The sequence below is a fragment of the Anomaloglossus baeobatrachus genome, unplaced genomic scaffold, assembly GCF_048569485.1.
Source record: "Anomaloglossus baeobatrachus isolate aAnoBae1 unplaced genomic scaffold, aAnoBae1.hap1 Scaffold_4770, whole genome shotgun sequence".
Lineage (NCBI taxonomy): Eukaryota > Metazoa > Chordata > Amphibia > Anura > Aromobatidae > Anomaloglossus > Anomaloglossus baeobatrachus.
The window spans coordinates 1-20085 of record NW_027444116.1 but is presented as its reverse complement, the minus strand read 5'-3'; the positions used below and the strand labels follow the sequence as shown (position 1 = coordinate 20085).

General features: G+C 46.3%; 13 non-coding genes across 13 annotated transcripts; all 13 read right to left on the bottom strand.

Annotated features, from left to right (window-relative positions):
• Positions 1-645: 645 nt before the first annotated feature.
• Positions 646-836, bottom strand: LOC142281599 (U2 spliceosomal RNA). The gene has a single exon (XR_012743657.1). It is a non-coding gene; the product is annotated as a U2 spliceosomal RNA (small nuclear RNA).
• Positions 837-2223: 1387 nt separating this feature from the next.
• LOC142281598 (U2 spliceosomal RNA) lies at positions 2224-2414 on the bottom strand. Its single transcript, XR_012743656.1, has one exon. It is a non-coding gene; the product is annotated as a U2 spliceosomal RNA (small nuclear RNA).
• A 1387-nt stretch (positions 2415-3801) lies between these two features.
• On the bottom strand, positions 3802-3992 carry LOC142281597 (U2 spliceosomal RNA). The gene has a single exon (XR_012743655.1). It is a non-coding gene; the product is annotated as a U2 spliceosomal RNA (small nuclear RNA).
• Positions 3993-5379: 1387 nt separating this feature from the next.
• LOC142281596 (U2 spliceosomal RNA) lies at positions 5380-5570 on the bottom strand. The gene has a single exon (XR_012743654.1). It is a non-coding gene; the product is annotated as a U2 spliceosomal RNA (small nuclear RNA).
• A 1385-nt stretch (positions 5571-6955) lies between these two features.
• On the bottom strand, positions 6956-7146 carry LOC142281595 (U2 spliceosomal RNA). Its single transcript, XR_012743653.1, has one exon. It is a non-coding gene; the product is annotated as a U2 spliceosomal RNA (small nuclear RNA).
• A 1387-nt stretch (positions 7147-8533) lies between these two features.
• Positions 8534-8724, bottom strand: LOC142281594 (U2 spliceosomal RNA). Its single transcript, XR_012743652.1, has one exon. It is a non-coding gene; the product is annotated as a U2 spliceosomal RNA (small nuclear RNA).
• Positions 8725-10111: 1387 nt separating this feature from the next.
• On the bottom strand, positions 10112-10302 carry LOC142281593 (U2 spliceosomal RNA). Its single transcript, XR_012743651.1, has one exon. It is a non-coding gene; the product is annotated as a U2 spliceosomal RNA (small nuclear RNA).
• Positions 10303-11689: 1387 nt separating this feature from the next.
• LOC142281592 (U2 spliceosomal RNA) lies at positions 11690-11880 on the bottom strand. The gene has a single exon (XR_012743650.1). It is a non-coding gene; the product is annotated as a U2 spliceosomal RNA (small nuclear RNA).
• A 1387-nt stretch (positions 11881-13267) lies between these two features.
• Positions 13268-13458, bottom strand: LOC142281608 (U2 spliceosomal RNA). The gene has a single exon (XR_012743665.1). It is a non-coding gene; the product is annotated as a U2 spliceosomal RNA (small nuclear RNA).
• A 1387-nt stretch (positions 13459-14845) lies between these two features.
• Positions 14846-15036, bottom strand: LOC142281606 (U2 spliceosomal RNA). The gene has a single exon (XR_012743664.1). It is a non-coding gene; the product is annotated as a U2 spliceosomal RNA (small nuclear RNA).
• A 1387-nt stretch (positions 15037-16423) lies between these two features.
• Positions 16424-16614, bottom strand: LOC142281605 (U2 spliceosomal RNA). Its single transcript, XR_012743663.1, has one exon. It is a non-coding gene; the product is annotated as a U2 spliceosomal RNA (small nuclear RNA).
• A 1387-nt stretch (positions 16615-18001) lies between these two features.
• Positions 18002-18192, bottom strand: LOC142281602 (U2 spliceosomal RNA). The gene has a single exon (XR_012743660.1). It is a non-coding gene; the product is annotated as a U2 spliceosomal RNA (small nuclear RNA).
• Positions 18193-19579: 1387 nt separating this feature from the next.
• On the bottom strand, positions 19580-19770 carry LOC142281591 (U2 spliceosomal RNA). The gene has a single exon (XR_012743649.1). It is a non-coding gene; the product is annotated as a U2 spliceosomal RNA (small nuclear RNA).
• Positions 19771-20085: the final 315 nt, after the last annotated feature.

Genomic DNA, 20085 nt, shown 5'->3' with positions numbered 1-20085 from the left:
AGTAATTCTTTCATAGGCCGCCCTTTCTTAGTATTTGACGTTCCTTATATTGCGGTATGAGGCTTCGCAGTAGGTTGCAAACATTCATCACCCATGACTGTCCCCAATTGAGCTCAGAAGCTCAATGTCTATCATGACCTCTCTTTTAGAATGTCCAAGAGCAAGCAAACTATTCCTCCAGGAGAGGGCGCCAACAGACTACTAAAGAGATCATCATTACTCAAAGAAAACCCCAAAAACCAATGCATGATAGGAATAAACAGGTAACTTTCTTTGGAGTGGAAGCGGAGAGATCGCACCAGATGCCAATTCTAGATGTTATCACACCTGTGGTCACTGCAGCAGCAGGTGAATCCACTTTGTCCAAAAGGGATCTATTCCATTCAATTGCAAATGATCTAGATAAGACAGAGAACTGCAGCACGGGGACATAGCCGAGTTGGTCAGGTTGAGTGGTGATGAGTTTGCTATTTGGATGAATAAAGAAAGTCAAAAGTGTGAAAGATAAAAAACAAAAGGAGGAAGTGTGAAAAGTGAATGGGCCAAATTGAGGTGCATATGAAGACGTATGCTTTCTTCCAATTCATTAAATCGGGCTAATATGAATCAGGTGAATTGAGTTCTGCTTTTGGAAACTGGGTTAAGAAGGGGTGCACCGTTCCTGGAGGTACTGCAATACCAGGTCAATGCGTGGAGTGGACAGAGCAAGCTCTTTTTCCATCTCCCTGTTCTAAAAATCCATTTAATATATGGTCCCCAGATAGGGGACGTATCAGATATTAAACTGATAAGAACAGATACTACACTTGATCTTAGCCAAAAGGCCGAGAAGCGATAACCAGAATTGGTTTGGGCCTCGAGTGGCACCCTGGCCTATGCCGGACACATCTTAGGGAGAGAGAGCGAGAGGGAGACAAACCCACGCCTACACAAGACATTTTGTCACCCAAGCCAACCCTTGAAAAGGCTGCTTTGCAGAGCCAAAACAAGAAGAATGGTGCGTTTTGCAGCCGCCGCCCACTGCAATGAATCTGAATAACTCCTCCTTTAGGGCGCAAGCAACTCCCCTCCCCCTTGCAGTCTTTCCAATTCACGATACAAAAAGACGGACAGGACAGGTTGCCTGACTTTCCGTCACTGCCACCCTTTGCCATCCTTACCCGTAGAAAGCCCTTTCATCATCCCCAAACCCTAATCTTTTCCCTTTCCTTCCCAGCCCCCAAACCCTGCCCTCTGTACCTTTCTCACCACCCGCTTCCCTTCTCCTGTCATCCCCCTACCACCCGGGAAAAAAAGAGATTGCCCCCTCCTTCCACTAGCCCACCCTCCCACCCAAAGAACAACTTCTTCTGCGCAGCTTGTTTTCTAGGCAGCAGCGCTATTGTGATGTCATCGGGGGGCATTGTGACAAGCCGCCAGTGTTCCGTCTCTTCATGTTGTGCACAGTTCAAACGGAAAATACATCAACAGGCAGACTACAGAAAAGCTTACTATCAAAGGTTAGAGGGGGGCTTTCTCAGAGGGCTTTTTACAGTTTTTCTATTCCCAATTAGCCGTTTAAGTGTACTTATTGAAAGTAGTAATTCTTTCATAGGCCGCCCTTTCTTAGTATTTGACGTTCCTTATATTGCGGTATGAGGCTTCGCAGTAGGTTGCAAACATTCATCACCCATGACTGTCCCCAATTGAGCTCAGAAGCTCAATGTCTATCATGACCTCTCTTTTAGAATGTCCAAGAGCAAGCAAACTATTCCTCCAGGAGAGGGCGCCAACAGACTACTAAAGAGATCATCATTACTCAAAGAAAACCCCAAAAACCAATGCATGATAGGAATAAACAGGTAACTTTCTTTGGAGTGGAAGCGGAGAGATCGCACCAGATGCCAATTCTAGATGTTATCACACCTGTGGTCACTGCAGCAGCAGGTGAATCCACTTTGTCCAAAAGGGATCTATTCCATTCAATTGCAAATGATCTAGATAAGACAGAGAACTGCAGCACGGGGACATAGCCGAGTTGGTCAGGTTGAGTGGTGATGAGTTTGCTATTTGGATGAATAAAGAAAGTCAAAAGTGTGAAAGATAAAAAACAAAAGGAGGAAGTGTGAAAAGTGAATGGGCCAAATTGAGGTGCATATGAAGACGTATGCTTTCTTCCAATTCATTAAATCGGGCTAATATGAATCAGGTGAATTGAGTTCTGCTTTTGGAAACTGGGTTAAGAAGGGGTGCACCGTTCCTGGAGGTACTGCAATACCAGGTCAATGCGTGGAGTGGACAGAGCAAGCTCTTTTTCCATCTCCCTGTTCTAAAAATCCATTTAATATATGGTCCCCAGATAGGGGACGTATCAGATATTAAACTGATAAGAACAGATACTACACTTGATCTTAGCCAAAAGGCCGAGAAGCGATAACCAGAATTGGTTTGGGCCTCGAGTGGCACCCTGGCCTATGCCGGACACATCTTAGGGAGAGAGAGCGAGAGGGAGACAAACCCACGCCTACACAAGACATTTTGTCACCCAAGCCAACCCTTGAAAAGGCTGCTTTGCAGAGCCAAAACAAGAAGAATGGTGCGTTTTGCAGCCGCCGCCCACTGCAATGAATCTGAATAACTCCTCCTTTAGGGCGCAAGCAACTCCCCTCCCCCTTGCAGTCTTTCCAATTCACGATACAAAAAGACGGACAGGACAGGTTGCCTGACTTTCCGTCACTGCCACCCTTTGCCATCCTTACCCGTAGAAAGCCCTTTCATCATCCCCAAACCCTAATCTTTTCCCTTTCCTTCCCAGCCCCCAAACCCTGCCCTCTGTACCTTTCTCACCACCCGCTTCCCTTCTCCTGTCATCCCCCTACCACCCGGGAAAAAAAGAGATTGCCCCCTCCTTCCACTAGCCCACCCTCCCACCCAAAGAACAACTTCTTCTGCGCAGCTTGTTTTCTAGGCAGCAGCGCTATTGTGATGTCATCGGGGGGCATTGTGACAAGCCGCCAGTGTTCCGTCTCTTCATGTTGTGCACAGTTCAAACGGAAAATACATCAACAGGCAGACTACAGAAAAGCTTACTATCAAAGGTTAGAGGGGGGCTTTCTCAGAGGGCTTTTTACAGTTTTTCTATTCCCAATTAGCCGTTTAAGTGTACTTATTGAAAGTAGTAATTCTTTCATAGGCCGCCCTTTCTTAGTATTTGACGTTCCTTATATTGCGGTATGAGGCTTCGCAGTAGGTTGCAAACATTCATCACCCATGACTGTCCCCAATTGAGCTCAGAAGCTCAATGTCTATCATGACCTCTCTTTTAGAATGTCCAAGAGCAAGCAAACTATTCCTCCAGGAGAGGGCGCCAACAGACTACTAAAGAGATCATCATTACTCAAAGAAAACCCCAAAAACCAATGCATGATAGGAATAAACAGGTAACTTTCTTTGGAGTGGAAGCGGAGAGATCGCACCAGATGCCAATTCTAGATGTTATCACACCTGTGGTCACTGCAGCAGCAGGTGAATCCACTTTGTCCAAAAGGGATCTATTCCATTCAATTGCAAATGATCTAGATAAGACAGAGAACTGCAGCACGGGGACATAGCCGAGTTGGTCAGGTTGAGTGGTGATGAGTTTGCTATTTGGATGAATAAAGAAAGTCAAAAGTGTGAAAGATAAAAAACAAAAGGAGGAAGTGTGAAAAGTGAATGGGCCAAATTGAGGTGCATATGAAGACGTATGCTTTCTTCCAATTCATTAAATCGGGCTAATATGAATCAGGTGAATTGAGTTCTGCTTTTGGAAACTGGGTTAAGAAGGGGTGCACCGTTCCTGGAGGTACTGCAATACCAGGTCAATGCGTGGAGTGGACAGAGCAAGCTCTTTTTCCATCTCCCTGTTCTAAAAATCCATTTAATATATGGTCCCCAGATAGGGGACGTATCAGATATTAAACTGATAAGAACAGATACTACACTTGATCTTAGCCAAAAGGCCGAGAAGCGATAACCAGAATTGGTTTGGGCCTCGAGTGGCACCCTGGCCTATGCCGGACACATCTTAGGGAGAGAGAGCGAGAGGGAGACAAACCCACGCCTACACAAGACATTTTGTCACCCAAGCCAACCCTTGAAAAGGCTGCTTTGCAGAGCCAAAACAAGAAGAATGGTGCGTTTTGCAGCCGCCGCCCACTGCAATGAATCTGAATAACTCCTCCTTTAGGGCGCAAGCAACTCCCCTCCCCCTTGCAGTCTTTCCAATTCACGATACAAAAAGACGGACAGGACAGGTTGCCTGACTTTCCGTCACTGCCACCCTTTGCCATCCTTACCCGTAGAAAGCCCTTTCATCATCCCCAAACCCTAATCTTTTCCCTTTCCTTCCCAGCCCCCAAACCCTGCCCTCTGTACCTTTCTCACCACCCGCTTCCCTTCTCCTGTCATCCCCCTACCACCCGGGAAAAAAAGAGATTGCCCCCTCCTTCCACTAGCCCACCCTCCCACCCAAAGAACAACTTCTTCTGCGCAGCTTGTTTTCTAGGCAGCAGCGCTATTGTGATGTCATCGGGGGGCATTGTGACAAGCCGCCAGTGTTCCGTCTCTTCATGTTGTGCACAGTTCAAACGGAAAATACATCAACAGGCAGACTACAGAAAAGCTTACTATCAAAGGTTAGAGGGGGGCTTTCTCAGAGGGCTTTTTACAGTTTTTCTATTCCCAATTAGCCGTTTAAGTGTACTTATTGAAAGTAGTAATTCTTTCATAGGCCGCCCTTTCTTAGTATTTGACGTTCCTTATATTGCGGTATGAGGCTTCGCAGTAGGTTGCAAACATTCATCACCCATGACTGTCCCCAATTGAGCTCAGAAGCTCAATGTCTATCATGACCTCTCTTTTAGAATGTCCAAGAGCAAGCAAACTATTCCTCCAGGAGAGGGCGCCAACAGACTACTAAAGAGATCATCATTACTCAAAGAAAACCCCAAAAACCAATGCATGATAGGAATAAACAGGTAACTTTCTTTGGAGTGGAAGCGGAGAGATCGCACCAGATGCCAATTCTAGATGTTATCACACCTGTGGTCACTGCAGCAGCAGGTGAATCCACTTTGTCCAAAAGGGATCTATTCCATTCAATTGCAAATGATCTAGATAAGACAGAGAACTGCAGCACGGGGACATAGCCGAGTTGGTCAGGTTGAGTGGTGATGAGTTTGCTATTTGGATGAATAAAGAAAGTCAAAAGTGTGAAAGATAAAAAACAAAAGGAGGAAGTGTGAAAAGTGAATGGGCCAAATTGAGGTGCATATGAAGACGTATGCTTTCTTCCAATTCATTAAATCGGGCTAATATGAATCAGGTGAATTGAGTTCTGCTTTTGGAAACTGGGTTAAGAAGGGGTGCACCGTTCCTGGAGGTACTGCAATACCAGGTCAATGCGTGGAGTGGACAGAGCAAGCTCTTTTTCCATCTCCCTGTTCTAAAAATCCATTTAATATATGGTCCCCAGATAGGGGACGTATCAGATATTAAACTGATAAGAACAGATACTACACTTGATCTTAGCCAAAAGGCCGAGAAGCGATAACCAGAATTGGTTTGGGCCTCGAGTGGCACCCTGGCCTATGCCGGACACATCTTAGGGAGAGAGCGAGAGGGAGACAAACCCACGCCTACACAAGACATTTTGTCACCCAAGCCAACCCTTGAAAAGGCTGCTTTGCAGAGCCAAAACAAGAAGAATGGTGCGTTTTGCAGCCGCCGCCCACTGCAATGAATCTGAATAACTCCTCCTTTAGGGCGCAAGCAACTCCCCTCCCCCTTGCAGTCTTTCCAATTCACGATACAAAAAGACGGACAGGACAGGTTGCCTGACTTTCCGTCACTGCCACCCTTTGCCATCCTTACCCGTAGAAAGCCCTTTCATCATCCCCAAACCCTAATCTTTTCCCTTTCCTTCCCAGCCCCCAAACCCTGCCCTCTGTACCTTTCTCACCACCCGCTTCCCTTCTCCTGTCATCCCCCTACCACCCGGGAAAAAAAGAGATTGCCCCCTCCTTCCACTAGCCCACCCTCCCACCCAAAGAACAACTTCTTCTGCGCAGCTTGTTTTCTAGGCAGCAGCGCTATTGTGATGTCATCGGGGGGCATTGTGACAAGCCGCCAGTGTTCCGTCTCTTCATGTTGTGCACAGTTCAAACGGAAAATACATCAACAGGCAGACTACAGAAAAGCTTACTATCAAAGGTTAGAGGGGGGCTTTCTCAGAGGGCTTTTTACAGTTTTTCTATTCCCAATTAGCCGTTTAAGTGTACTTATTGAAAGTAGTAATTCTTTCATAGGCCGCCCTTTCTTAGTATTTGACGTTCCTTATATTGCGGTATGAGGCTTCGCAGTAGGTTGCAAACATTCATCACCCATGACTGTCCCCAATTGAGCTCAGAAGCTCAATGTCTATCATGACCTCTCTTTTAGAATGTCCAAGAGCAAGCAAACTATTCCTCCAGGAGAGGGCGCCAACAGACTACTAAAGAGATCATCATTACTCAAAGAAAACCCCAAAAACCAATGCATGATAGGAATAAACAGGTAACTTTCTTTGGAGTGGAAGCGGAGAGATCGCACCAGATGCCAATTCTAGATGTTATCACACCTGTGGTCACTGCAGCAGCAGGTGAATCCACTTTGTCCAAAAGGGATCTATTCCATTCAATTGCAAATGATCTAGATAAGACAGAGAACTGCAGCACGGGGACATAGCCGAGTTGGTCAGGTTGAGTGGTGATGAGTTTGCTATTTGGATGAATAAAGAAAGTCAAAAGTGTGAAAGATAAAAAACAAAAGGAGGAAGTGTGAAAAGTGAATGGGCCAAATTGAGGTGCATATGAAGACGTATGCTTTCTTCCAATTCATTAAATCGGGCTAATATGAATCAGGTGAATTGAGTTCTGCTTTTGGAAACTGGGTTAAGAAGGGGTGCACCGTTCCTGGAGGTACTGCAATACCAGGTCAATGCGTGGAGTGGACAGAGCAAGCTCTTTTTCCATCTCCCTGTTCTAAAAATCCATTTAATATATGGTCCCCAGATAGGGGACGTATCAGATATTAAACTGATAAGAACAGATACTACACTTGATCTTAGCCAAAAGGCCGAGAAGCGATAACCAGAATTGGTTTGGGCCTCGAGTGGCACCCTGGCCTATGCCGGACACATCTTAGGGAGAGAGAGCGAGAGGGAGACAAACCCACGCCTACACAAGACATTTTGTCACCCAAGCCAACCCTTGAAAAGGCTGCTTTGCAGAGCCAAAACAAGAAGAATGGTGCGTTTTGCAGCCGCCGCCCACTGCAATGAATCTGAATAACTCCTCCTTTAGGGCGCAAGCAACTCCCCTCCCCCTTGCAGTCTTTCCAATTCACGATACAAAAAGACGGACAGGACAGGTTGCCTGACTTTCCGTCACTGCCACCCTTTGCCATCCTTACCCGTAGAAAGCCCTTTCATCATCCCCAAACCCTAATCTTTTCCCTTTCCTTCCCAGCCCCCAAACCCTGCCCTCTGTACCTTTCTCACCACCCGCTTCCCTTCTCCTGTCATCCCCCTACCACCCGGGAAAAAAAGAGATTGCCCCCTCCTTCCACTAGCCCACCCTCCCACCCAAAGAACAACTTCTTCTGCGCAGCTTGTTTTCTAGGCAGCAGCGCTATTGTGATGTCATCGGGGGGCATTGTGACAAGCCGCCAGTGTTCCGTCTCTTCATGTTGTGCACAGTTCAAACGGAAAATACATCAACAGGCAGACTACAGAAAAGCTTACTATCAAAGGTTAGAGGGGGGCTTTCTCAGAGGGCTTTTTACAGTTTTTCTATTCCCAATTAGCCGTTTAAGTGTACTTATTGAAAGTAGTAATTCTTTCATAGGCCGCCCTTTCTTAGTATTTGACGTTCCTTATATTGCGGTATGAGGCTTCGCAGTAGGTTGCAAACATTCATCACCCATGACTGTCCCCAATTGAGCTCAGAAGCTCAATGTCTATCATGACCTCTCTTTTAGAATGTCCAAGAGCAAGCAAACTATTCCTCCAGGAGAGGGCGCCAACAGACTACTAAAGAGATCATCATTACTCAAAGAAAACCCCAAAAACCAATGCATGATAGGAATAAACAGGTAACTTTCTTTGGAGTGGAAGCGGAGAGATCGCACCAGATGCCAATTCTAGATGTTATCACACCTGTGGTCACTGCAGCAGCAGGTGAATCCACTTTGTCCAAAAGGGATCTATTCCATTCAATTGCAAATGATCTAGATAAGACAGAGAACTGCAGCACGGGGACATAGCCGAGTTGGTCAGGTTGAGTGGTGATGAGTTTGCTATTTGGATGAATAAAGAAAGTCAAAAGTGTGAAAGATAAAAAACAAAAGGAGGAAGTGTGAAAAGTGAATGGGCCAAATTGAGGTGCATATGAAGACGTATGCTTTCTTCCAATTCATTAAATCGGGCTAATATGAATCAGGTGAATTGAGTTCTGCTTTTGGAAACTGGGTTAAGAAGGGGTGCACCGTTCCTGGAGGTACTGCAATACCAGGTCAATGCGTGGAGTGGACAGAGCAAGCTCTTTTTCCATCTCCCTGTTCTAAAAATCCATTTAATATATGGTCCCCAGATAGGGGACGTATCAGATATTAAACTGATAAGAACAGATACTACACTTGATCTTAGCCAAAAGGCCGAGAAGCGATAACCAGAATTGGTTTGGGCCTCGAGTGGCACCCTGGCCTATGCCGGACACATCTTAGGGAGAGAGAGCGAGAGGGAGACAAACCCACGCCTACACAAGACATTTTGTCACCCAAGCCAACCCTTGAAAAGGCTGCTTTGCAGAGCCAAAACAAGAAGAATGGTGCGTTTTGCAGCCGCCGCCCACTGCAATGAATCTGAATAACTCCTCCTTTAGGGCGCAAGCAACTCCCCTCCCCCTTGCAGTCTTTCCAATTCACGATACAAAAAGACGGACAGGACAGGTTGCCTGACTTTCCGTCACTGCCACCCTTTGCCATCCTTACCCGTAGAAAGCCCTTTCATCATCCCCAAACCCTAATCTTTTCCCTTTCCTTCCCAGCCCCCAAACCCTGCCCTCTGTACCTTTCTCACCACCCGCTTCCCTTCTCCTGTCATCCCCCTACCACCCGGGAAAAAAAGAGATTGCCCCCTCCTTCCACTAGCCCACCCTCCCACCCAAAGAACAACTTCTTCTGCGCAGCTTGTTTTCTAGGCAGCAGCGCTATTGTGATGTCATCGGGGGGCATTGTGACAAGCCGCCAGTGTTCCGTCTCTTCATGTTGTGCACAGTTCAAACGGAAAATACATCAACAGGCAGACTACAGAAAAGCTTACTATCAAAGGTTAGAGGGGGGCTTTCTCAGAGGGCTTTTTACAGTTTTTCTATTCCCAATTAGCCGTTTAAGTGTACTTATTGAAAGTAGTAATTCTTTCATAGGCCGCCCTTTCTTAGTATTTGACGTTCCTTATATTGCGGTATGAGGCTTCGCAGTAGGTTGCAAACATTCATCACCCATGACTGTCCCCAATTGAGCTCAGAAGCTCAATGTCTATCATGACCTCTCTTTTAGAATGTCCAAGAGCAAGCAAACTATTCCTCCAGGAGAGGGCGCCAACAGACTACTAAAGAGATCATCATTACTCAAAGAAAACCCCAAAAACCAATGCATGATAGGAATAAACAGGTAACTTTCTTTGGAGTGGAAGCGGAGAGATCGCACCAGATGCCAATTCTAGATGTTATCACACCTGTGGTCACTGCAGCAGCAGGTGAATCCACTTTGTCCAAAAGGGATCTATTCCATTCAATTGCAAATGATCTAGATAAGACAGAGAACTGCAGCACGGGGACATAGCCGAGTTGGTCAGGTTGAGTGGTGATGAGTTTGCTATTTGGATGAATAAAGAAAGTCAAAAGTGTGAAAGATAAAAAACAAAAGGAGGAAGTGTGAAAAGTGAATGGGCCAAATTGAGGTGCATATGAAGACGTATGCTTTCTTCCAATTCATTAAATCGGGCTAATATGAATCAGGTGAATTGAGTTCTGCTTTTGGAAACTGGGTTAAGAAGGGGTGCACCGTTCCTGGAGGTACTGCAATACCAGGTCAATGCGTGGAGTGGACAGAGCAAGCTCTTTTTCCATCTCCCTGTTCTAAAAATCCATTTAATATATGGTCCCCAGATAGGGGACGTATCAGATATTAAACTGATAAGAACAGATACTACACTTGATCTTAGCCAAAAGGCCGAGAAGCGATAACCAGAATTGGTTTGGGCCTCGAGTGGCACCCTGGCCTATGCCGGACACATCTTAGGGAGAGAGAGCGAGAGGGAGACAAACCCACGCCTACACAAGACATTTTGTCACCCAAGCCAACCCTTGAAAAGGCTGCTTTGCAGAGCCAAAACAAGAAGAATGGTGCGTTTTGCAGCCGCCGCCCACTGCAATGAATCTGAATAACTCCTCCTTTAGGGCGCAAGCAACTCCCCTCCCCCTTGCAGTCTTTCCAATTCACGATACAAAAAGACGGACAGGACAGGTTGCCTGACTTTCCGTCACTGCCACCCTTTGCCATCCTTACCCGTAGAAAGCCCTTTCATCATCCCCAAACCCTAATCTTTTCCCTTTCCTTCCCAGCCCCCAAACCCTGCCCTCTGTACCTTTCTCACCACCCGCTTCCCTTCTCCTGTCATCCCCCTACCACCCGGGAAAAAAAGAGATTGCCCCCTCCTTCCACTAGCCCACCCTCCCACCCAAAGAACAACTTCTTCTGCGCAGCTTGTTTTCTAGGCAGCAGCGCTATTGTGATGTCATCGGGGGGCATTGTGACAAGCCGCCAGTGTTCCGTCTCTTCATGTTGTGCACAGTTCAAACGGAAAATACATCAACAGGCAGACTACAGAAAAGCTTACTATCAAAGGTTAGAGGGGGGCTTTCTCAGAGGGCTTTTTACAGTTTTTCTATTCCCAATTAGCCGTTTAAGTGTACTTATTGAAAGTAGTAATTCTTTCATAGGCCGCCCTTTCTTAGTATTTGACGTTCCTTATATTGCGGTATGAGGCTTCGCAGTAGGTTGCAAACATTCATCACCCATGACTGTCCCCAATTGAGCTCAGAAGCTCAATGTCTATCATGACCTCTCTTTTAGAATGTCCAAGAGCAAGCAAACTATTCCTCCAGGAGAGGGCGCCAACAGACTACTAAAGAGATCATCATTACTCAAAGAAAACCCCAAAAACCAATGCATGATAGGAATAAACAGGTAACTTTCTTTGGAGTGGAAGCGGAGAGATCGCACCAGATGCCAATTCTAGATGTTATCACACCTGTGGTCACTGCAGCAGCAGGTGAATCCACTTTGTCCAAAAGGGATCTATTCCATTCAATTGCAAATGATCTAGATAAGACAGAGAACTGCAGCACGGGGACATAGCCGAGTTGGTCAGGTTGAGTGGTGATGAGTTTGCTATTTGGATGAATAAAGAAAGTCAAAAGTGTGAAAGATAAAAAACAAAAGGAGGAAGTGTGAAAAGTGAATGGGCCAAATTGAGGTGCATATGAAGACGTATGCTTTCTTCCAATTCATTAAATCGGGCTAATATGAATCAGGTGAATTGAGTTCTGCTTTTGGAAACTGGGTTAAGAAGGGGTGCACCGTTCCTGGAGGTACTGCAATACCAGGTCAATGCGTGGAGTGGACAGAGCAAGCTCTTTTTCCATCTCCCTGTTCTAAAAATCCATTTAATATATGGTCCCCAGATAGGGGACGTATCAGATATTAAACTGATAAGAACAGATACTACACTTGATCTTAGCCAAAAGGCCGAGAAGCGATAACCAGAATTGGTTTGGGCCTCGAGTGGCACCCTGGCCTATGCCGGACACATCTTAGGGAGAGAGAGCGAGAGGGAGACAAACCCACGCCTACACAAGACATTTTGTCACCCAAGCCAACCCTTGAAAAGGCTGCTTTGCAGAGCCAAAACAAGAAGAATGGTGCGTTTTGCAGCCGCCGCCCACTGCAATGAATCTGAATAACTCCTCCTTTAGGGCGCAAGCAACTCCCCTCCCCCTTGCAGTCTTTCCAATTCACGATACAAAAAGACGGACAGGACAGGTTGCCTGACTTTCCGTCACTGCCACCCTTTGCCATCCTTACCCGTAGAAAGCCCTTTCATCATCCCCAAACCCTAATCTTTTCCCTTTCCTTCCCAGCCCCCAAACCCTGCCCTCTGTACCTTTCTCACCACCCGCTTCCCTTCTCCTGTCATCCCCCTACCACCCGGGAAAAAAAGAGATTGCCCCCTCCTTCCACTAGCCCACCCTCCCACCCAAAGAACAACTTCTTCTGCGCAGCTTGTTTTCTAGGCAGCAGCGCTATTGTGATGTCATCGGGGGGCATTGTGACAAGCCGCCAGTGTTCCGTCTCTTCATGTTGTGCACAGTTCAAACGGAAAATACATCAACAGGCAGACTACAGAAAAGCTTACTATCAAAGGTTAGAGGGGGGCTTTCTCAGAGGGCTTTTTACAGTTTTTCTATTCCCAATTAGCCGTTTAAGTGTACTTATTGAAAGTAGTAATTCTTTCATAGGCCGCCCTTTCTTAGTATTTGACGTTCCTTATATTGCGGTATGAGGCTTCGCAGTAGGTTGCAAACATTCATCACCCATGACTGTCCCCAATTGAGCTCAGAAGCTCAATGTCTATCATGACCTCTCTTTTAGAATGTCCAAGAGCAAGCAAACTATTCCTCCAGGAGAGGGCGCCAACAGACTACTAAAGAGATCATCATTACTCAAAGAAAACCCCAAAAACCAATGCATGATAGGAATAAACAGGTAACTTTCTTTGGAGTGGAAGCGGAGAGATCGCACCAGATGCCAATTCTAGATGTTATCACACCTGTGGTCACTGCAGCAGCAGGTGAATCCACTTTGTCCAAAAGGGATCTATTCCATTCAATTGCAAATGATCTAGATAAGACAGAGAACTGCAGCACGGGGACATAGCCGAGTTGGTCAGGTTGAGTGGTGATGAGTTTGCTATTTGGATGAATAAAGAAAGTCAAAAGTGTGAAAGATAAAAAACAAAAGGAGGAAGTGTGAAAAGTGAATGGGCCAAATTGAGGTGCATATGAAGACGTATGCTTTCTTCCAATTCATTAAATCGGGCTAATATGAATCAGGTGAATTGAGTTCTGCTTTTGGAAACTGGGTTAAGAAGGGGTGCACCGTTCCTGGAGGTACTGCAATACCAGGTCAATGCGTGGAGTGGACAGAGCAAGCTCTTTTTCCATCTCCCTGTTCTAAAAATCCATTTAATATATGGTCCCCAGATAGGGGACGTATCAGATATTAAACTGATAAGAACAGATACTACACTTGATCTTAGCCAAAAGGCCGAGAAGCGATAACCAGAATTGGTTTGGGCCTCGAGTGGCACCCTGGCCTATGCCGGACACATCTTAGGGAGAGAGAGCGAGAGGGAGACAAACCCACGCCTACACAAGACATTTTGTCACCCAAGCCAACCCTTGAAAAGGCTGCTTTGCAGAGCCAAAACAAGAAGAATGGTGCGTTTTGCAGCCGCCGCCCACTGCAATGAATCTGAATAACTCCTCCTTTAGGGCGCAAGCAACTCCCCTCCCCCTTGCAGTCTTTCCAATTCACGATACAAAAAGACGGACAGGACAGGTTGCCTGACTTTCCGTCACTGCCACCCTTTGCCATCCTTACCCGTAGAAAGCCCTTTCATCATCCCCAAACCCTAATCTTTTCCCTTTCCTTCCCAGCCCCCAAACCCTGCCCTCTGTACCTTTCTCACCACCCGCTTCCCTTCTCCTGTCATCCCCCTACCACCCGGGAAAAAAAGAGATTGCCCCCTCCTTCCACTAGCCCACCCTCCCACCCAAAGAACAACTTCTTCTGCGCAGCTTGTTTTCTAGGCAGCAGCGCTATTGTGATGTCATCGGGGGGCATTGTGACAAGCCGCCAGTGTTCCGTCTCTTCATGTTGTGCACAGTTCAAACGGAAAATACATCAACAGGCAGACTACAGAAAAGCTTACTATCAAAGGTTAGAGGGGGGCTTTCTCAGAGGGCTTTTTACAGTTTTTCTATTCCCAATTAGCCGTTTAAGTGTACTTATTGAAAGTAGTAATTCTTTCATAGGCCGCCCTTTCTTAGTATTTGACGTTCCTTATATTGCGGTATGAGGCTTCGCAGTAGGTTGCAAACATTCATCACCCATGACTGTCCCCAATTGAGCTCAGAAGCTCAATGTCTATCATGACCTCTCTTTTAGAATGTCCAAGAGCAAGCAAACTATTCCTCCAGGAGAGGGCGCCAACAGACTACTAAAGAGATCATCATTACTCAAAGAAAACCCCAAAAACCAATGCATGATAGGAATAAACAGGTAACTTTCTTTGGAGTGGAAGCGGAGAGATCGCACCAGATGCCAATTCTAGATGTTATCACACCTGTGGTCACTGCAGCAGCAGGTGAATCCACTTTGTCCAAAAGGGATCTATTCCATTCAATTGCAAATGATCTAGATAAGACAGAGAACTGCAGCACGGGGACATAGCCGAGTTGGTCAGGTTGAGTGGTGATGAGTTTGCTATTTGGATGAATAAAGAAAGTCAAAAGTGTGAAAGATAAAAAACAAAAGGAGGAAGTGTGAAAAGTGAATGGGCCAAATTGAGGTGCATATGAAGACGTATGCTTTCTTCCAATTCATTAAATCGGGCTAATATGAATCAGGTGAATTGAGTTCTGCTTTTGGAAACTGGGTTAAGAAGGGGTGCACCGTTCCTGGAGGTACTGCAATACCAGGTCAATGCGTGGAGTGGACAGAGCAAGCTCTTTTTCCATCTCCCTGTTCTAAAAATCCATTTAATATATGGTCCCCAGATAGGGGACGTATCAGATATTAAACTGATAAGAACAGATACTACACTTGATCTTAGCCAAAAGGCCGAGAAGCGATAACCAGAATTGGTTTGGGCCTCGAGTGGCACCCTGGCCTATGCCGGACACATCTTAGGGAGAGAGAGCGAGAGGGAGACAAACCCACGCCTACACAAGACATTTTGTCACCCAAGCCAACCCTTGAAAAGGCTGCTTTGCAGAGCCAAAACAAGAAGAATGGTGCGTTTTGCAGCCGCCGCCCACTGCAATGAATCTGAATAACTCCTCCTTTAGGGCGCAAGCAACTCCCCTCCCCCTTGCAGTCTTTCCAATTCACGATACAAAAAGACGGACAGGACAGGTTGCCTGACTTTCCGTCACTGCCACCCTTTGCCATCCTTACCCGTAGAAAGCCCTTTCATCATCCCCAAACCCTAATCTTTTCCCTTTCCTTCCCAGCCCCCAAACCCTGCCCTCTGTACCTTTCTCACCACCCGCTTCCCTTCTCCTGTCATCCCCCTACCACCCGGGAAAAAAAGAGATTGCCCCCTCCTTCCACTAGCCCACCCTCCCACCCAAAGAACAACTTCTTCTGCGCAGCTTGTTTTCTAGGCAGCAGCGCTATTGTGATGTCATCGGGGGGCATTGTGACAAGCCGCCAGTGTTCCGTCTCTTCATGTTGTGCACAGTTCAAACGGAAAATACATCAACAGGCAGACTACAGAAAAGCTTACTATCAAAGGTTAGAGGGGGGCTTTCTCAGAGGGCTTTTTACAGTTTTTCTATTCCCAATTAGCCGTTTAAGTGTACTTATTGAAAGTAGTAATTCTTTCATAGGCCGCCCTTTCTTAGTATTTGACGTTCCTTATATTGCGGTATGAGGCTTCGCAGTAGGTTGCAAACATTCATCACCCATGACTGTCCCCAATTGAGCTCAGAAGCTCAATGTCTATCATGACCTCTCTTTTAGAATGTCCAAGAGCAAGCAAACTATTCCTCCAGGAGAGGGCGCCAACAGACTACTAAAGAGATCATCATTACTCAAAGAAAACCCCAAAAACCAATGCATGATAGGAATAAACAGGTAACTTTCTTTGGAGTGGAAGCGGAGAGATCGCACCAGATGCCAATTCTAGATGTTATCACACCTGTGGTCACTGCAGCAGCAGGTGAATCCACTTTGTCCAAAAGGGATCTATTCCATTCAATTGCAAATGATCTAGATAAGACAGAGAACTGCAGCACGGGGACATAGCCGAGTTGGTCAGGTTGAGTGGTGATGAGTTTGCTATTTGGATGAATAAAGAAAGTCAAAAGTGTGAAAGATAAAAAACAAAAGGAGGAAGTGTGAAAAGTGAATGGGCCAAATTGAGGTGCATATGAAGACGTATGCTTTCTTCCAATTCATTAAATCGGGCTAATATGAATCAGGTGAATTGAGTTCTGCTTTTGGAAACTGGGTTAAGAAGGGGTGCACCGTTCCTGGAGGTACTGCAATACCAGGTCAATGCGTGGAGTGGACAGAGCAAGCTCTTTTTCCATCTCCCTGTTCTAAAAATCCATTTAATATATGGTCCCCAGATAGGGGACGTATCAGATATTAAACTGATAAGAACAGATACTACACTTGATCTTAGCCAAAAGGCCGAGAAGCGATAACCAGAATTGGTTTGGGCCTCGAGTGGCACCCTGGCCTATGCCGGACACATCTTAGGGAGAGAGAGCGAGAGGGAGACAAACCCACGCCTACACAAGACATTTTGTCACCCAAGCCAACCCTTGAAAAGGCTGCTTTGCAGAGCCAAAACAAGAAGAATGGTGCGTTTTGCAGCCGCCGCCCACTGCAATGAATCTGAATAACTCCTCCTTTAGGGCGCAAGCAACTCCCCTCCCCCTTGCAGTCTTTCCAATTCACGATACAAAAAGACGGACAGGACAGGTTGCCTGACTTTCCGTCACTGCCACCCTTTGCCATCCTTACCCGTAGAAAGCCCTTTCATCATCCCCAAACCCTAATCTTTTCCCTTTCCTTCCCAGCCCCCAAACCCTGCCCTCTGTACCTTTCTCACCACCCGCTTCCCTTCTCCTGTCATCCCCCTACCACCCGGGAAAAAAAGAGATTGCCCCCTCCTTCCACTAGCCCACCCTCCCACCCAAAGAACAACTTCTTCTGCGCAGCTTGTTTTCTAGGCAGCAGCGCTATTGTGATGTCATCGGGGGGCATTGTGACAAGCCGCCAGTGTTCCGTCTCTTCATGTTGTGCACAGTTCAAACGGAAAATACATCAACAGGCAGACTACAGAAAAGCTTACTATCAAAGGTTAGAGGGGGGCTTTCTCAGAGGGCTTTTTACAGTTTTTCTATTCCCAATTAGCCGTTTAAGTGTACTTATTGAAAGTAGTAATTCTTTCATAGGCCGCCCTTTCTTAGTATTTGACGTTCCTTATATTGCGGTATGAGGCTTCGCAGTAGGTTGCAAACATTCATCACCCATGACTGTCCCCAATTGAGCTCAGAAGCTCAATGTCTATCATGACCTCTCTTTTAGAATGTCCAAGAGCAAGCAAACTATTCCTCCAGGAGAGGGCGCCAACAGACTACTAAAGAGATCATCATTACTCAAAGAAAACCCCAAAAACCAATGCATGATAGGAATAAACAGGTAACTTTCTTTGGAGTGGAAGCGGAGAGATCGCACCAGATGCCAATTCTAGATGTTATCACACCTGTGGTCACTGCAGCAGCAGGTGAATCCACTTTGTCCAAAAGGGATCTATTCCATTCAATTGCAAATGATCTAGATAAGACAGAGAACTGCAGCACGGGGACATAGCCGAGTTGGTCAGGTTGAGTGGTGATGAGTTTGCTATTTGGATGAATAAAGAAAGTCAAAAGTGTGAAAGATAAAAAACAAAAGGAGGAAGTGTGAAAAGTGAATGGGCCAAATTGAGGTGCATATGAAGACGTATGCTTTCTTCCAATTCATTAAATCGGGCTAATATGAATCAGGTGAATTGAGTTCTGCTTTTGGAAACTGGGTTAAGAAGGGGTGCACCGTTCCTGGAGGTACTGCAATACCAGGTCAATGCGTGGAGTGGACAGAGCAAGCTCTTTTTCCATCTCCCTGTTCTAAAAATCCATTTAATATATGGTCCCCAGATAGGGGACGTATCAGATATTAAACTGATAAGAACAGATACTACACTTGATCTTAGCCAAAAGGCCGAGAAGCGATAACCAGAATTGGTTTGGGCCTCGAGTGGCACCCTGGCCTATGCCGGACACATCTTAGGGAGAGAGAGCGAGAGGGAGACAAACCCACGCCTACACAAGACATTTTGTCACCCAAGCCAACCCTTGAAAAGGCTGCTTTGCAGAGCCAAAACAAGAAGAATGGTGCGTTTTGCAGCCGCCGCCCACTGCAATGAATCTGAATAACTCCTCCTTTAGGGCGCAAGCAACTCCCCTCCCCCTTGCAGTCTTTCCAATTCACGATACAAAAAGACGGACAGGACAGGTTGCCTGACTTTCCGTCACTGCCACCCTTTGCCATCCTTACCCGTAGAAAGCCCTTTCATCATCCCCAAACCCTAATCTTTTCCCTTTCCTTCCCAGCCCCCAAACCCTGCCCTCTGTACCTTTCTCACCACCCGCTTCCCTTCTCCTGTCATCCCCCTACCACCCGGGAAAAAAAGAGATTGCCCCCTCCTTCCACTAGCCCACCCTCCCACCCAAAGAACAACTTCTTCTGCGCAGCTTGTTTTCTAGGCAGCAGCGCTATTGTGATGTCATCGGGGGGCATTGTGACAAGCCGCCAGTGTTCCGTCTCTTCATGTTGTGCACAGTTCAAACGGAAAATACATCAACAGGCAGACTACAGAAAAGCTTACTATCAAAGGTTAGAGGGGGGCTTTCTCAGAGGGCTTTTTACAGTTTTTCTATTCCCAATTAGCCGTTTAAGTGTACTTATTGAAAGTAGTAATTCTTTCATAGGCCGCCCTTTCTTAGTATTTGACGTTCCTTATATTGCGGTATGAGGCTTCGCAGTAGGTTGCAAACATTCATCACCCATGACTGTCCCCAATTGAGCTCAGAAGCTCAATGTCTATCATGACCTCTCTTTTAGAATGTCCAAGAGCAAGCAAACTATTCCTCCAGGAGAGGGCGCCAACAGACTACTAAAGAGATCATCATTACTCAAAGAAAACCCCAAAAACCAATGCATGATAGGAATAAACAGGTAACTTTCTTTGGAGTGGAAGCGGAGAGATCGCACCAGATGCCAATTCTAGATGTTATCACACCTGTGGTCACTGCAGCAGCAGGTGAATCCACTTTGTCCAAAAGGGATCTATTCCATTCAATTGCAAATGATCTAGATAAGACAGAGAACTGCAGCACGGGGACATAGCCGAGTTGGTCAGGTTGAGTGGTGATGAGTTTGCTATTTGGATGAATAAAGAAAGTCAAAAGTGTGAAAGATAAAAAACAAAAGGAGGAAGTGTGAAAAGTGAATGGGCCAAATTGAGGTGCATATGAAGACGTATGCTTTCTTCCAATTCATTAAATCGGGCTAATATGAATCAGGTGAATTGAGTTCTGCTTTTGGAAACTGGGTTAAGAAGGGGTGCACCGTTCCTGGAGGTACTGCAATACCAGGTCAATGCGTGGAGTGGACAGAGCAAGCTCTTTTTCCATCTCCCTGTTCTAAAAATCCATTTAATATATGGTCCCCAGATAGGGGACGTATCAGATATTAAACTGATAAGAACAGATACTACACTTGATCTTAGCCAAAAGGCCGAGAAGCGATAACCAGAATTGGTTTGGGCCTCGAGTGGCACCCTGGCCTATGCCGGACACATCTTAGGGAGAGAGAGCGAGAGGGAGACAAACCCACGCCTACACAAGACATTTTGTCACCCAAGCCAACCCTTGAAAAGGCTGCTTTGCAGAGCCAAAACAAGAAGAATGGTGCGTTTTGCAGCCGCCGCCCACTGCAATGAATCTGAATAACTCCTCCTTTAGGGCGCAAGCAACTCCCCTCCCCCTTGCAGTCTTTCCAATTCACGATACAAAAAGACGGACAGGACAGGTTGCCTGACTTTCCGTCACTGCCACCCTTTGC